Source organism: Gopherus flavomarginatus, chromosome 23 (genome assembly GCF_025201925.1).
Source record: "Gopherus flavomarginatus isolate rGopFla2 chromosome 23, rGopFla2.mat.asm, whole genome shotgun sequence".
NCBI classification, from domain to species: Eukaryota; Metazoa; Chordata; order Testudines; family Testudinidae; genus Gopherus; species Gopherus flavomarginatus.
The window spans coordinates 7,036,101-7,050,727 of NC_066639.1; the positions used below are offsets into that span (position 1 = coordinate 7,036,101).

At 49.1% G+C, this 14,627-nt stretch overlaps 1 protein-coding gene across 1 annotated transcript in view; it reads left to right on the plus strand.

Moving 5' to 3' along the window:
* LOC127039732 (zinc finger protein 345-like) overlaps positions 1-14,627 on the plus strand; it is a gene marked incomplete at its 5' end in the record, with an annotated part of 237,333 nt that overhangs the window by 158,850 nt on the left and 63,856 nt on the right. The gene's annotated exons all lie outside the window — the stretch shown is intronic.

The following is a 14,627-nucleotide window of genomic DNA, read 5'->3' on the forward strand; positions in this document are numbered from 1 at the left end:
CAAATATCTGCACCACAGTTTTTAGCCCCTCAGCTTTACATCCAGGATCCCAAGTCAGATGACCCAGGTCAGCCCTGCTGCCATCTTTATCCCAGGAGAGATGGACTCCAAGGGTACGTCTCCATTGCAATGGAAGCCCAGGTGTGGCACACTGTGCTCAGAGCAGCACCTGGAAGCTCCATATTCACCACTCTCATATAATGATGACATGGTTTGTACAAAGTCTGCCTGGTGAGGTATCATTTCAAAAGTCTTGATCTGTTGAACATTAATATTTTGTTGGACTGTGTGTGCTCGCATTGGTTGGGAAGTTATGAAGTTTTGCTCTGTGTGCATTACTGAGATATGTTATGAGGTTGAGAAATGCCCCCCACCAGCCTTTCAGGTGCGACAAGGGAGGAGCCAGACTCGCTGCTGTCCCATTGAAGGTATCCACACTCCCAAGGACTATCCCAGGAACCGTGTACAATGCAGGCTTCTCCAAGATAGCACAGAGACAATGGACACTGCTTGACTCACATGGTAGCAAAGGAGCTTCCTAGCAAGTTAGATGAAACTATGAAAGAGGGGAAGAGACATCATGACTTGGCCTCTCTTCCCCACAACTCAACAGCTGGAAACACACCTGGAGGACAAAGACTGAACTGATTCAGAAATCAGAAGAGAATAATAATAATACTTTCAAACCAAAGTCCCCAAACAGACTAGTATTGGTTTTTCAGCAAAATTTTTCAGTTTGGGGAATTTTGTTTTCTCAGTCAGAGCTTGCCAAGGGAAGCGGGGAGATAATGTTTGAGTTGCCTCCTTCAGAACAGCTTGGCCTAGACACTAGCTCTGGTTCACTGTTCTGGCTTTGCTCGAGTTGAGGGTATTTTAATAATTTGGGCGGCTCCCAGCGTGTTTGGGGGAGATGATGAGGATGTTACCTTTCGAGACAAAAACTAAGAAATACAGGACTAGAGATTTTATTTATTTATTTATTTAGAAATCTGGGATTTAGACATTTTATTTAAATCGGGGGGGGTCTGAGTTTCTAAGAAGGTTTTTGTTTGCAAGAAGCAACATTGTTTGGTTTGTCATTGTAGCAAAGGGGGAGATGGTTGTCTATAAAGGAGGAGTGAAGACTAAATGCATCCCAAAAGAAGGGGATTTGAACCTATGCATGCAGAGAACAATAGATTAGCAGTCTACCACTTTAACCACTTGACTATTTCATCTGAGCTGTCAAGAAAGAGACAGTAGGAGAAATCTAAGGCCAGCAGAGATAGGGACAATATGGACTTTTTAAATATTAAGCGGAAGCAGGGGCTGATTGAGCTCCCTCCTCACATCTAGTTAGGAGCTGGGGGAAAGACTTCAGGAACAGACTGTGTTTGCATAGACACACCTACTCTGCCTAGCGATGCAGCATGATGGGGCCACTTTCCTAAAAGGACCGGTGTTGGCTGGTTACAAATCACTTTAGGATTGAGTGGAATGAAATGTTATTATCCTTCCTGCATGAGTGAAGAGCAGCAGAACATACCTAGCCGGTCCTGATGGAGGGGTAGGTGGGTGAGGAATAGCCTTTATTGGGCTGCATAGAAGTGATTGAGAACATCATCCTAGAACAGTGGTCCCCAAATATTTCACACTGTGCCCTCTTATGCATGGCTGTGGACCCTCGGAAGCCAGAGTCAAGAACTGAGGCTGGGAGTGGGGCTGTTGCTTGCTGGGGAGAGGGGTGCAGAAAGAGGTAAGGAAGTCCAGGCCAAGCTGGGAGCCAGAGGCCCAGGCTGAGGGTGGGGTTGGGGAAGAGCTGGGACAGAGTTGGGCTGAGTGGTGCTCCCTCCATGGGGGCTGGCTCAGGCCCTGAGGTGCCCCCATGAAGGTTCCTCTGTGTCCCCCTAGGAGTTATGCCCCACATTTTGGGGACCACTGAACCCTACTCACTAATCAGGGGCTAGTGATGCCAAAGCCCAGGGAAAGGGAGAACAAGTGCGGGGCCCCCAGCACTGGAACCATGTGAAGGGGCTGCAGGAGAGGGTCATGGCTGGTGGCACAGGGAGTTAAGGGCAAAGGCAGCACAGGTGGGGGCAAGAGTTAGGGGAGAAGGAGGTGCAAGGGTTGGGAGTGCAGGAGCTAGCGGTAAAGGGGGAGTGGGGATCATCCAGGGGCAATGGGGAAGTGCCAAAGTACAAGCTTTGCCCAGGGCACCATTTCCCCTAATGCTGGTCTGAGCAAACAATTGGAAATGACCCTTCAGTAAGACCAGAACCATAGTGTAGAAAAGCCCCTTTGTTAAGTGGTTGTGGCTGAGTGCTTAGGGAGATGGGTTAAAAAACACTGGATGTCTTTCTGGGGAGGTTTGATTTTTGCCTGCTAGGCAAGGCTGGTGTGTGGTGTCTTCATGGCTGTACTTTCAGTGTCTGATCACCCACAGTGCCACAGGGAGCCAAGTCTAGACATATTCAGAGGCTCTATGCCAGGGTTTATCAAACTTCCTTTCACTACACACCGCTTCTGCCAAAAAAAACTTACTACGTAGCCCTGGAAAAAGGGACCAAGCCCCTCCCCACTGGGTAGAAGCAGGGGAGACTAAGCCCAGCCCCAGTTGGGGGAAGGCAAAACCAGAGCTTAAGGGATTCAGCCCTGGGTGGTGGGGCTCAGACTTTTGGCTTCAGCCCCAGACCCCAACAAGTCTAATCCCAGCCCTGGTGACCCCATTAAAACAGGGTTATGACCCACTTTGGGGTCCTGACTCACAGTTTGAGAACCACTGCTCTATGCTGATTGGAGAGTTTTTTCCTGTGGGTGTAGTTAATCCACTTCCCCAAAAGGTGGCAGCTATGTCAGTGGGAGAAGCTATATTGGTGGGTGTGCAAGCTGTGGAGTTTACCACATTTAAGAAGTTTAATGAAACCCCATTTTTAAAACACCCTGTGGTCTGCGAATGGCAAAGGAGCTTGATGAGCAAGGTCTGTCCATCAAAGTCCTGGAGATCACAATTCTATACTCCTGTTGTCATAGGTGTATAGCTTGGTAGTAGAGTACTTAACTACAGCTCAATTGGTCCTTGGTTCAAACCTCTGTGTTCTCTTTTAACCTTCTTTCTTTTTTTTTAAAAAAAGGAAAACATTTTCATTTCCATTCTTCATTATGTTCAGGAGTTCCACTATACAGGGATGCTTGATATGAATGTAAACACTCAACATTTTGCTGTCCATATGCATAAAAACCTAGCAAAGCTGTCCATCAGCTGAAATCAGTTCCAGTCCTCTAAATGTCTAGTTTATGTTTTCATCAATTAAACAAAGGTATCATAAGAATGTACATTTGCAGATCCCTCTTCTCCAGGAGCTGTGCTGTGCAGAAGAACAAGAGCCACATCCAGCTGCAGTTCAGGAGTCTGATGACCAAAGAGCCAACAAATATTCTGAAGGTTGGAGAAAAATACCTTCTAGTGAGCTATTGAACGAGCTCAACCTGTTTAGCTTATCAAAAGAAGACTGAAAGGTGACTTCACTGAAGTGTTGAATGGTTTTAATGGAGGGAAAAGATTGGGTATGAAAGGCTCTTTAATCGAGCAGAGAAAGGCATAACAAGACCCAATGGCTGGAAGGTGAAAAGAGACAAATTCATATTACAAATAAGACACAAATATTCAACAGCAAGGATGATTCACCACAGGAACAATGTACCAAGGAAAGTGATGGATTCTCCATCTCCTGATGTCATTTAATGAAGACTAGATGCCTTTCCGGAATGTGTTTGCCCCAAAAGTAGCTATTGTGTCACACAGGAGGCCTGTGATATGCAGGGGGTCAGATTAGATGCTCTACTTGTCTCTTCCGGCCATAAAGTCGACTAATTTCTGAAAAACTGAGTGTAGCATTGGAAGCAGCGTCTGATGTTTTCCTGTCTAGCCGGCTTGCTGCCTAGAACGAACGCTCCTTGAGTGGGGTGATCCACAGAGAGTAGCTCAAACCTCCAAAGTGCCTGGCCAGGGGCAGGACATTAGCACAGCAAGGGAGGGATATGGCAGTGACATCACAAAGGCCTTTTGCAGGACCTCACACTATTGGTCAAAGGTGGTGGGGAGGTGGTGACCTCACAGAGTGATGCTGACATCAGCCATGCAGGAAAGGGGCGAGGAGCCAGGGAAACCTTAGAGACCCATGTGGCTTTACTTCAGCAAGTCTCCTTCTCCAGGTCTGTCTTTGAGGACTGAGAGAGGATTCGGGTTCACGGATATGAGCGCCAGGAGGAACCTCTTTCGAGTTTTCCCCTTCCCTTTTCCTGATTTTACTAGAAAACAGCCCTCTCTGTTTAGAAGGTAAGAGCCTCCTTGAGGTTTGAAACCTGTTCAGTCTGATCCATCTGGTGACAGTTGAATTCTAGGCATGGAAATCACGAGCTTAAGGAGGCCGAATTTTATTCTGCACCTGGGATTTTGTCCCTTAGAAACACTGGGGACAATAGGGTTTGTCCTTTTTGTTACACCTTTTCCTCCATCCCTCTCTCCCTCCTTTCCCTTTGTCTCTTCCTTCTTTTGTCCTTTCTCCTCTTCCCCTCCCAACACCAGAAGGTGTGTGTGTCTGTGTGTGTGTGTGTTGCAGGGGAGTACTTGGCAGCTCCCACTGTGGGAGGTCTACCCAAAAATGTGAGGCTGAAATAGTGCTCTGGCAGTGACCCCACCCGTGACCTGGGCCATCCTTTGGGCTCTCTGATGAGAATCCTCGGCCTCCCATCCTCAGTCTCTACCCTGATTGGCTGAGCAGGGGGTTATTGACACGGAGGAGACTCAGGTCCTTGTTCTTCTCTTTTAAAACCAAGTAAATAAGTCATAACCAGTCATACGTTTGACAAATTTTGCTGCTTTCTGCATTAACTGTATCTGAGCAGTTCATGGTTCTCTCTAACATTGCAGTTCTCAAATACATGCTGAATAATTAATCTGCACTGTTGTTGGTCTGCAGTTCATTTGAGAACACTTTACTCAAGTCATTCAGTGTTTGAAATTCATGATCTGATGCTTAGTTTGAAAATCAGGGCTCTTGGGTCCTGTTCCCAACTCTGCCACTGGCTGGCTGTGTGACCTAAGACAAGTCAATTCTCCTTTCTCAGCCTTAGCTTCTCCCTCTTTCAAGTAGGGATACTAATGATCTGCTCCTACCTATCTCACGGTGGGTGGAGGATGGGGATCCATTGAAGAGTGTCACTAGGAGTAGTGTGTAATATGAGGTGTCCTATCACATTTACTCAGAGCAGATTATGACATAATAGAATAGCTGAAATAGTCTTTTTCATTTGTATTTTTTTATTTTGAAATTAAGAGCAGCAACTATTTAGCTCAGATTGAAGCATCTTTTCTAATTTTTGAGATCTAAGTGTCTCCTCCTTGTTTGCGACGAGACAATTTAACACACTCTGACAAACAGGAGATGCTTTTGTTTTGCAACAAAATATTTTTGCAAAGAACTTTCATCTCACTTGTTTTGATTTTGAGAAACAAACTGGTTTAGTCTGAAGGGGATTTTCTGACTGAAATGGTTTCAATGAAATTTCCCCACTATCTCGATTCCTGGGCTCTATCCCTGCCTCTGGGGGAGTTTGCTGTTTGTTAGAACAAGAGTCAGGACTGGTGGCTTCTCTTTCTGGCTCTGCCACTGTCTTTCTGTGTAGCCCCTTGGGTAGGCCACTTCCCTTCTCTGGACCTCAGGCTCCTCCCCATCTGTCCAATGGGCAGAAGGACAATTCTCGAACTCTGGGCAGTCGTGAGCCTGAGTGAGATAAGGGGCGTTAAAGCCCTCTGTGAAGGAGAAAGGGGAGTTTCACGGTGTTTAGCACCAAGGAATTCTAAAGTTTGCTAAAATATCTAATCTGTGGAAACAAGAAATGGTCGGGGCCAAACTTTTTAACCACTGCCTTTTTTAAAGCCCATTCAGGAATGTGAGTCCCTGTCTCTTAAGTACCTGGGGTTCTTTGCCAGCAGGAGAGAAGAGGTTCCTGCCTCTGTTTTTGTGGCCTTAACAAACCAGGTGTTGTGCTTCGGTTCTCGTCCGAGATCCCTGAAAAAGAACACCTTCCCATTCATGAACAAGACAGGACATATTTTTAAAAGGGGAACAAAGAGACCTCCGAGACTTACAGACTAGCTAGCCTCACTTCCATAGCTGGAAAGATACTGGAATAGATCCTTAAACAATCAGTTTGTTGCGGCACGTACAGGATACCTTGGTTCTTAGGACGAGTGAGCATGGGTTTGTCAAGAATAGATCATTCCAAATCAATCCTTTTTCCTTCTTTGGAAGGGTTCTGGGCCTGTTAGAGGTGGGTAAACATTAGATGGGATATATCTTAGTGTTACTGAGGCTTTTGACACAGTCCTATAGGGCAGTCTCACAAGCAAATGAGGGAAATGCGGTCTAGACACATTCAATGTGATGTGGGTGCAGAGCTGGTTGAAAGCCCAGATTCCAAGAGCCCTTCTCCATGTTTGGGTGTCCAACAGAGAGGGTGTACCTGTTGGGTTCGGCAGGGGTCAGTCCCGGGTCCGGTACTATTCAATATTTTCATTACAGACTTGGATAATGGAGTGGAGAGCATGCTTCTAAAATTTGCAAATGACACCAAGCACTTTGGAGCACAGGATTGGAATTCAAAACGCCCTTAACAAATTGGAGAATTGGTCTTCTAGAGCCAAACTCCATGGCTGGGCCCATCTCTCTAGACTGGGATGAAGTGAAACCCCAGAGGGAGTGTGCAGTTAGTGAAGGGACCTGGAAAGAAGGATGCTGGGTTCCATCCATCCTTCTGACACTTGGTGTGACCCTGAGCCAGTAGCTTCACCTCCCCAGGCCTGTTTCAAATTAGTAGGGTTGGGGTTGCAGTCCCAAGAGCCCAGGGGGATTGGGAGGCTCCGGGAAGGTGTGTAAAGTGCTGGAATTTCTGGATTCTGGAGGCCTTGTCACCCCCACACTAGGGTGATGTTCTGCACCCCCTGTTGATGGCCAAGTTTCTCCTTTCCTTGGCAATAAGACAGACTCTTGTTTTCCCAGCCAGCCGATCGCCCAGTGTCATCACCCTGCCTGCTGGCTGGGCAGGGTAACTCCTCAGGTCACCATCCCTCTCTCCAGTCTGCCTTGGACTGGGAGAGTGAGGAGAAGGGTGAGGGATGACACTGAACATCCTCCATCCATCGCTCCATCACCAGAGCAAGTGAGTGGCGTTAGGGTTGCTCGGTGGCATCCCCTGTCTGTCTGGCGAGAGGCAGAAAGAGGGGAAAAGAATCTCTCCCAAAGGAGATTGGATTTGCAAACAGCCCCCAGGAACTCCTCACTCTCAGACTTGGGAGGAGCTTCTCCAGAGCCATCTCCAGTGTGTTTGGCAAGGTCCCAGCAATGGGGCTCCCAGCAATTCCCTTGTGGGAGACTGTTCCCCAGGCTGAGAGTCTCTGAGCTGGGCCAGACCCGGGGAGCTGCTGAGCATGGAAATCAATGGGAAATGAGGGGGCCCTGGCCTTGCTATGCCTAGGGACTTTGAAGTGGGGAATGGTTTCCCAGGAGAAGTCCAGACTCCTGGGTTCTGTTCCTTCTCTAGCCTGGGTGGCGGGGTGTGGTGGGGGTGAGTGTGTCCTGGATTGGCAGGAGGGAGCTACTTGTCCAAAGTGACAGATGATCTTTGTGACTGACCCTAGTGCTCGAAATGGACGAGACTCCCCGGTTCTTGCAGCCCCAGGGATGAGGAGGGGGAACGCTGAAGGGGAGCAGATCATGCAAGTGTGTGTAGCCTGCACTCCCTGCACCCCGGTGGCGGGAGGAGGAGCTGCTCTGGCTGGGGCAGGGATGTGTGGAGACCAAACAGGCTGGTTAGCGAGAGGCTGCCTTGGCCACAGATTCATGCCTGCTCCCCGCTGGGTTCCAGCATGGCCAGGCTCCTGAGGATGTTCAGGAAGAAGGCTCTGCAGGTGTCCCCAGAGCCTGAGGGAAGCAGCAGCCATCTTCCCCAGGAGCGGAGGTTGGATCATTTCACAGGCCTCCTGTATGACACAATAGCTACTTTGGGGGCAAACACATTCCAGAAAGGCATCTAGTCTTCATGAAATGACATCAAGAGATGGAGAATCCACCACTTTCCTTGGTAGCTTGTTCCTGTGTGAATCATTCTCGCTCTTGAATATTTGTGCCAGTACCATTTTTGTAATATGAATTTGTCTCTTTTCATCTTCCAGCCATTGGGTCTTGTTATGCCTTTCTCTGCTCGATTAAAGAGCCCTTTAATATCTAATCTTTTCTCTCCATTCTGGCACTTCAACACTTCAATGAAGTCACCTTTCAATCTTCTTTTGATATGCTAAACAAGTTGAGCTTGTTCAATAGCTCACTAGAAGGCATTTTTCTCCAACCCTCAGTACATTTGTTGGCTCTTTGCTGCCCCAGCCCCAATTTCACAACATCTTTTTCAAATGAAGACACCGAAACTGGAGGCAGTATTCCAATATCAGTCTCACTGGTGCCGTGTCACCTGCTGTGACTTTATTGACATGATGATGTTCATCCATCGTTGTCGATGAAGACCTCAGCAACTCATTCGTTTGATGACCGGACTCTGTGCGTCCGAATATCACTGATCAGTCCAATTTGGGCATGGAACGTCCTGTTACACATCGGACAGACGTGATGGCACTGTTGATAATGTGCAGGCAGCTCTGGACTTGCACAGCTCATGCTTTCTTTCAGCCTCAGCAGTACGTCTCACCTCAGAGGTATTACTGCCTGTCTGAATGAGGCTGCGCCATGCTGGACGGTTCAGTACGAAGGTTTCCCATGTGGCAGTGTTGATCTTGAGGGACTTCAGAGAGATCTTCAGCATGTCCTTGAACCGCTTCTTTTGTCCTCCATGAGAGAACTTTCCCTGGGTGAGTTCTCCGTAGAAGAGTTGTTTAGGAATGCGCTCGTCTGACATTCTCACAACATGTCCGGCCCATCTGGTCTGGGCTCCCATCAGCAGTGTGTGAACTGACGGCGGACTGGCTCTGGTAAGGACTTCAGTATTGGGCACTTTGTCCTGCTGTCTGATTTTTAGAAGCTTTCGCAGACAGGAAATGTTGAAGCGATCAATCCTTCATGCATGACTCCGATAAACAGTCCACGTCTTGCGGGCGTACAGCAGAGTGGAAGCACCACTGCTTGGTAGATCTTCAGCTTCGTTGGTAGGCTGATCCCTCGATGTTCCCAGATGTTGGAGCGCAATCGGCCAAATGCAGAGCTGGCTTTAGCAGTTTGGCAGTTTACTTCAACATCGATTGACACCGCTCGGGAAAGGGTACTGCCCGGTACATGAAGTGGTCCACTACCTGAAGTCTCTGTCCATTTACAGTGATGGACGGTTCTGAGTAGGGAGCATAGGGAGCTGGCTGGTGCATAACCTCAGTCTTCTTGATGTTAATGGTGAGACCGAAGTTGTTGCACGCAGATGAAAACTTGTCCACACTAGCTTGCATTTCTGGCTCTGTACTAGCATTCAGAGCACAATCATCGGCAAAGAGAAAGTCTCAAAATACAGTTTCCTTCACCTTGGTGATGGCACACAGTCACCTCAGATTGAATAGTTTCCCATCGGTTCTGTACTTCAGGCCTACTCCTTCAGTGCAGTGTTGAAAGGCATCAGTCAGAGTGGCAGAGAATATCATGCTGAACAAAGTGGGTGCTTAAAACACACCCTTGTTTGATATCGTTGGTGACTGGGAAGGCCTCAGATGTTTCACCGTCATCCAGGACAAGAGCCATCATACCATGATGAAATTGACGTACCATTTGTATGAATCTGTCTGGACAGCCGAATTTTGACATGATCCTCCACAGGCCCTGGCGACTGACAAAGTCGAATGTTTTCGTGAGGTCCACAAAAGTTTGTAGAGTTCATGATTCTGCTCTTGACATTTCTCCTGTAGCTGACGCGCAGCGAAGATCATGTCAATAGTCCCACGTCCCTTGCGGAAGCCACACTGTGATTCTGGCAGTAAGCCCTGCTCCAGGTGAGCGACCAATTGGTTCAACCGAACCCGTGCAAGAACTTTCCCAGCTGTAGAGAGCAGCGAGATTCCACGGTGATTGTTGCATACCTGGCGATTGCCCTTCCTCTTATAGAGGTGCACGATGGACGCATCTCTAAATTCCTGTGGAATGGATCCCTGCTTCCAGAAGGACTGAAACAGCTCAATGAGTTTCCGTAGCAACATGGGTCCAATGACTTTGTACACCTCTGCTGGTATGGCATCTGACCCTGGGGCTTTGCCGCTTGACAACTGGTTGATGGCTTTCTTCACTTCGTCCTCTTCTGGTGAAGCATCCAAGGAGTCATTGGCAGCAGCCTGGGGCATCTTTTCAATGGCCTCATCTTTGATGACTGAGGGGCAGCTGAGAACTGCTTCAAAATGTTCAGCCCATCTCTGGAGAATCTGTGGCTTTTCTGTAAGGAGCACAGTGCCATCAGAGTTCAGGAGGGGAAAGTTCCCAGAAGACTGTGGACCATAGAGTGTATTGAGGGCTTCATAGAACTGCTTATAGTCGTTCCTGTCTGCGTACGCCTGTATTTCACCTGCTTTGACGCTCAGCCACAAGTCTCACATTTTGCACATTCGGTTCTGTACTGTTCTGTGAGTTTTGATAAAGGCAGTCTTCTTTGCCGCTGAGGGTGGATAGTTCTGATATGCATGATGCAGGCGGTGCTTCTCAGCAAGTAAGGCCTGGGTTTCCACATCATTTTAGTCAAACCAGTCTTGCCGCCTGCGTGTGGAGGACCCCAATACCTTTGATGCAGCTGTATGGACAGTGTTGTGGAATCGCTCCCAGTCTTTCTCAGCGTCATCCTCAATACGAAGATCAGGAAGCTCATTCTCTAGGTCTTCCACTAGATTTTCAGTGATGTGGCTGTTCTTCAGCTTCGACACGTTAATTCTTTGAGAGCCTTGCAGCCTTATGGTCGTCTCTTCGACATGATACAGAGCTTCATTTTAGATTCTATGAGCCTGTGATCCATCCAACAGTCAGCACCGCACATAGCTTTTGTAACCCTGACATCTTGTCTGTCCCTTCTCCTGATGATGACATAGTCGATCAGATGCCAGTGCTTGGAACAGGGATGCATTCATGAAGTTCTGTTATGGGTAGAGAGGCGGAAGTCCGTATTGGTGATCAGAAGGTCATGTGCTGCACAAGTTTTCAGCAGTAACAGACCATTGCTGTTACACTTTCCCACTCCATTTTTCCCAGTGACTCCTTCCCAGGCTGCGGCATCGCACATCCAACTCTTGCATTAAAATCGCCAAGCAGGATCAGCTTGTCTGTGCAGTGCACTGATGATAGCAGAGCATCTAGTTCTTCATAGAATTTATCCTTCACTTCCTCTGGAGACACCTCACATGCCAACCTTTGCACAATATTTGCTGCACACATATAACAGTGGTGGCAATAATGATCTCTGCGGTCCCAGTTCATATTAATAACGTCACAGAAGGCTATAGAGAAGTGGGAGGGAGTCGTCTTCCAGCCAGTGCGTCTCGTCCGTTTCTCCCCTGCCACTTGGGTTGAGGTGGGAAGGGAGCGAAACAAGCCCGGCTTAAGGTTTCGTGCTTGGCCCTGAAGATTAAGCCCGAACCCCTGTCATGGCTAGATCGGGGTTGTCCTGGGCTCTGTAGGGGGAGGGCTCAGCTGAGAGAAGCGGATTTTGTCTCTGATAGATAAGGGCTTTGTCAGTGGGAAGCTGTAGGTCACATGCAGGGGGTTACAGTGGGCTTTGAGCTGGGGCAGCAGCAGCAGGGGAGCAATGTGTGTGTGGTGGGGGCAGGGGGGGCTTTCACTTGGTAAAAATGAACCTGCCAAGCTGCTCCCTCTGCTGGAGCAAAAGTCTCTCATTTATCTCCTCAACTCCCCTCCATGAAAATCTCCACCTCTCCCCCGGCGCAGAGAGACCCCTTCACTCCCATGGATATTTGTAATTGTTTGGACTCTTCCTTGGCCTTTTCCAAATAGTTTTCCCCAAAAAATGAAAAAGGACATTTCAAATGAGAAAAACAAACCAAACCAGAGAAACCCCCACCATACACAGTTTGGGTCTGAATTTTTCTACTGAAATTTGGAGACAATAAAACTCATCCCTTTGTTGGCCAGAAACCAAAGCTAGACCTCCTCCACTGTAGCTGTGACTTCTGCTACCGAAACACCAATGCTCTGACTCCTCTTGTGAGACATTTCTCTGCACAATACTGGTGCTAATCCAGTTACTGACTCCAGGGAACATATTCCTTAGCCTGGTTCTGTGTGTCACTGGTTTCTCTAGCAAAGATCAGTCCCTGGTCCTGTGGTCCAAACATCCTCATTTAGATCAATCTTCAAGTTGAGAATCATTTCCTATTCCCGCCCTGTGGGAGGGGAGACTTTTAAACGTGCTCTCTGTGCGACTGCACATGGCTAAGCAAAGAGAACAAACTCAAATCCCCCCTGTGCTTTGGGAGCCAGGTTTGCGGTGGGAATTCTGTAGTTCAGATGGCTTCAAACCTGGACATTGTGATTCTTTACCAGTTTCTCTGGCATTGGGGCATTTTTGTGCTCCCAACTGTGATGGCCGAGTGGTTAAGGCGTTGGAGTTGAAATCTATTAGGGTTCCCCTGTGCAGGTTTGAATCTTGCTCACAGCGAGGCCTCTGTTTTAGCCAGTCTCTAACCCAGGCAATACCTCTGTACAACCCACTGAGACACTCTCAATTCTCTCCCCACCCCAAGTAAATCCGGTTCTGCTCCTTTCATAGAGGTCCCTGGAACACCACCTCACACTGTGTCCCTGAGGTGTCAGGCAAACTCTCAGCACCTGACACCTCTGCCACTCACCTGGTGCCCCACAGATCAGCCATAGCCCTGGTTCTGCTCCTCTCTCCAGAGTGCGAAAGAAGCCAAGTCAGCAACTCCATGGGAGCAATGGGGCTGGAGAACCAACAGAGAAACCCACTGGCAGCCAACTCCCCCCACCACTACAGACCGTGCTAACAAGCTCCTCCTCTTCCCCTTCAGCACCTCCCACTTGCCAGTGATCAAGTGTTCAGTGGGGTTCAGGAGGCGCTGGGTGGGGTGGGGGAGGAGCAGGGACGGGAAGAGGTGGGAGAGGGAGAGGAATGGTGCAAGCCGGGAAGAGATGGGACAAGGGTGGGGGCTTGTGGGAAGGGGTGGAGTGGGGGCAGGACCTGGGGAGGAAAGGGGGGATTTGTCCCAGACCCCGGATCCCTCTAGGGCCAGCCCTGAAGGGAAAACGCTGACTATCACAGTGACAATAAAACTGGCAAGCATTGTGGGGGAGACAGAGGGAGATCTGCACTCATCAAGTCCCTTCTCTCCCCCAAGGTGAGCCAGACACTGCTCTCTCCTGGCTCTCACTCTAGCAGCTGGACGCCAAGGAGCCATTTCCCCACAGGAAATGCATTGAGTGCCCCTGTGGTGCTGGGGGGCTGGCGCTGCTGCTGCTTGTGGGGCTGGCAGGGAGGCTGATGTCTGCAAAAACTATCAGCTGCCGAGCCGAAGGGGGCACTTTGGACCTTACCAGACTGGCTCAGTGAAGATGGGAGGCTGACAGAGCAATACAGACGCTCTCCAGAGCAGGGAGCAGCAGCCGCCCATGCAGCCAGGCAATGAGCATTTCCCACAGCCTGCTGTAATGAGTACCACAGATTAACGAGCAATAAACTGCCCTCATGAGACTAGGGCAGGGAAAACTCAGCCCTCTGAAAGAAGATGCAGCTACTTACAGGGTCATCAAAAGTTCCTCCCAGATGCTCCACTGCATAGTAAATCAACTTCTTCTCCATCAGAGACCTCTGCACATAGCGCTGAATATTCTGGAGATGCACACAACTGTCAAACAACTGTCCCACAAAGGGGATCCAACCCTACAGAGGGGGAGGTGGCAGCTGCTGTTCCAGCTCCTCGGGGACAGGCCCTGTCAGCCAACAGCCACTTCTTACTCACCACAGCAAAGGGCGTCGAGTTCCTCCGGTGGGGCTGTGGAGCAGCCGTTCGTTTTCCTGTTTGCACTCCTCTGCTGTGTGAAAATCGGGGAGGGGAGGAAGAAGCCCCACTTCCCTCCTGAAATGACCTTCAGTGAGGGAAGCCAGGACAACAGGGTGGGGTGGCAAGTAGTGGCCAGACTCTCACTGCCAGGGTCTAGTCTAGCTCAGAGTCCAGCTCAATTTCCTCCACAAGCCAGAGGCCCCCAGTCCCTTTTCACCACCAGGTCAACCCGGGCACTAGGGCAGGAACAGGGTGAGGAAGCAAGTCAAGCCGAGCAAGGCAGGCAAAGGCGAGTCTTGTCTTCATGGGCTGCTCACAATGACATCCTTTTTGTGTGCAACTGGTGCAAAAACATCCTGGACCGAGAAGCAACAGGCCAAAATAAACTCATATGGCCACCAAAATAGCTCCGTTAGATAAGCATTAGACTGAAGAGATAAAAGCCCATGGATCGATCCCAGGCTTCAGCAGGTTTTTTCATCCTCTTTGTGCAGGGGCAGCTTATTTTCTGGCAGCACAGCAATGCCTGCACCCAAAGTGAGCAGGGCTGGCCTGGGGCAAAGCAATTTTGGGGGCCCATTCCATTAAA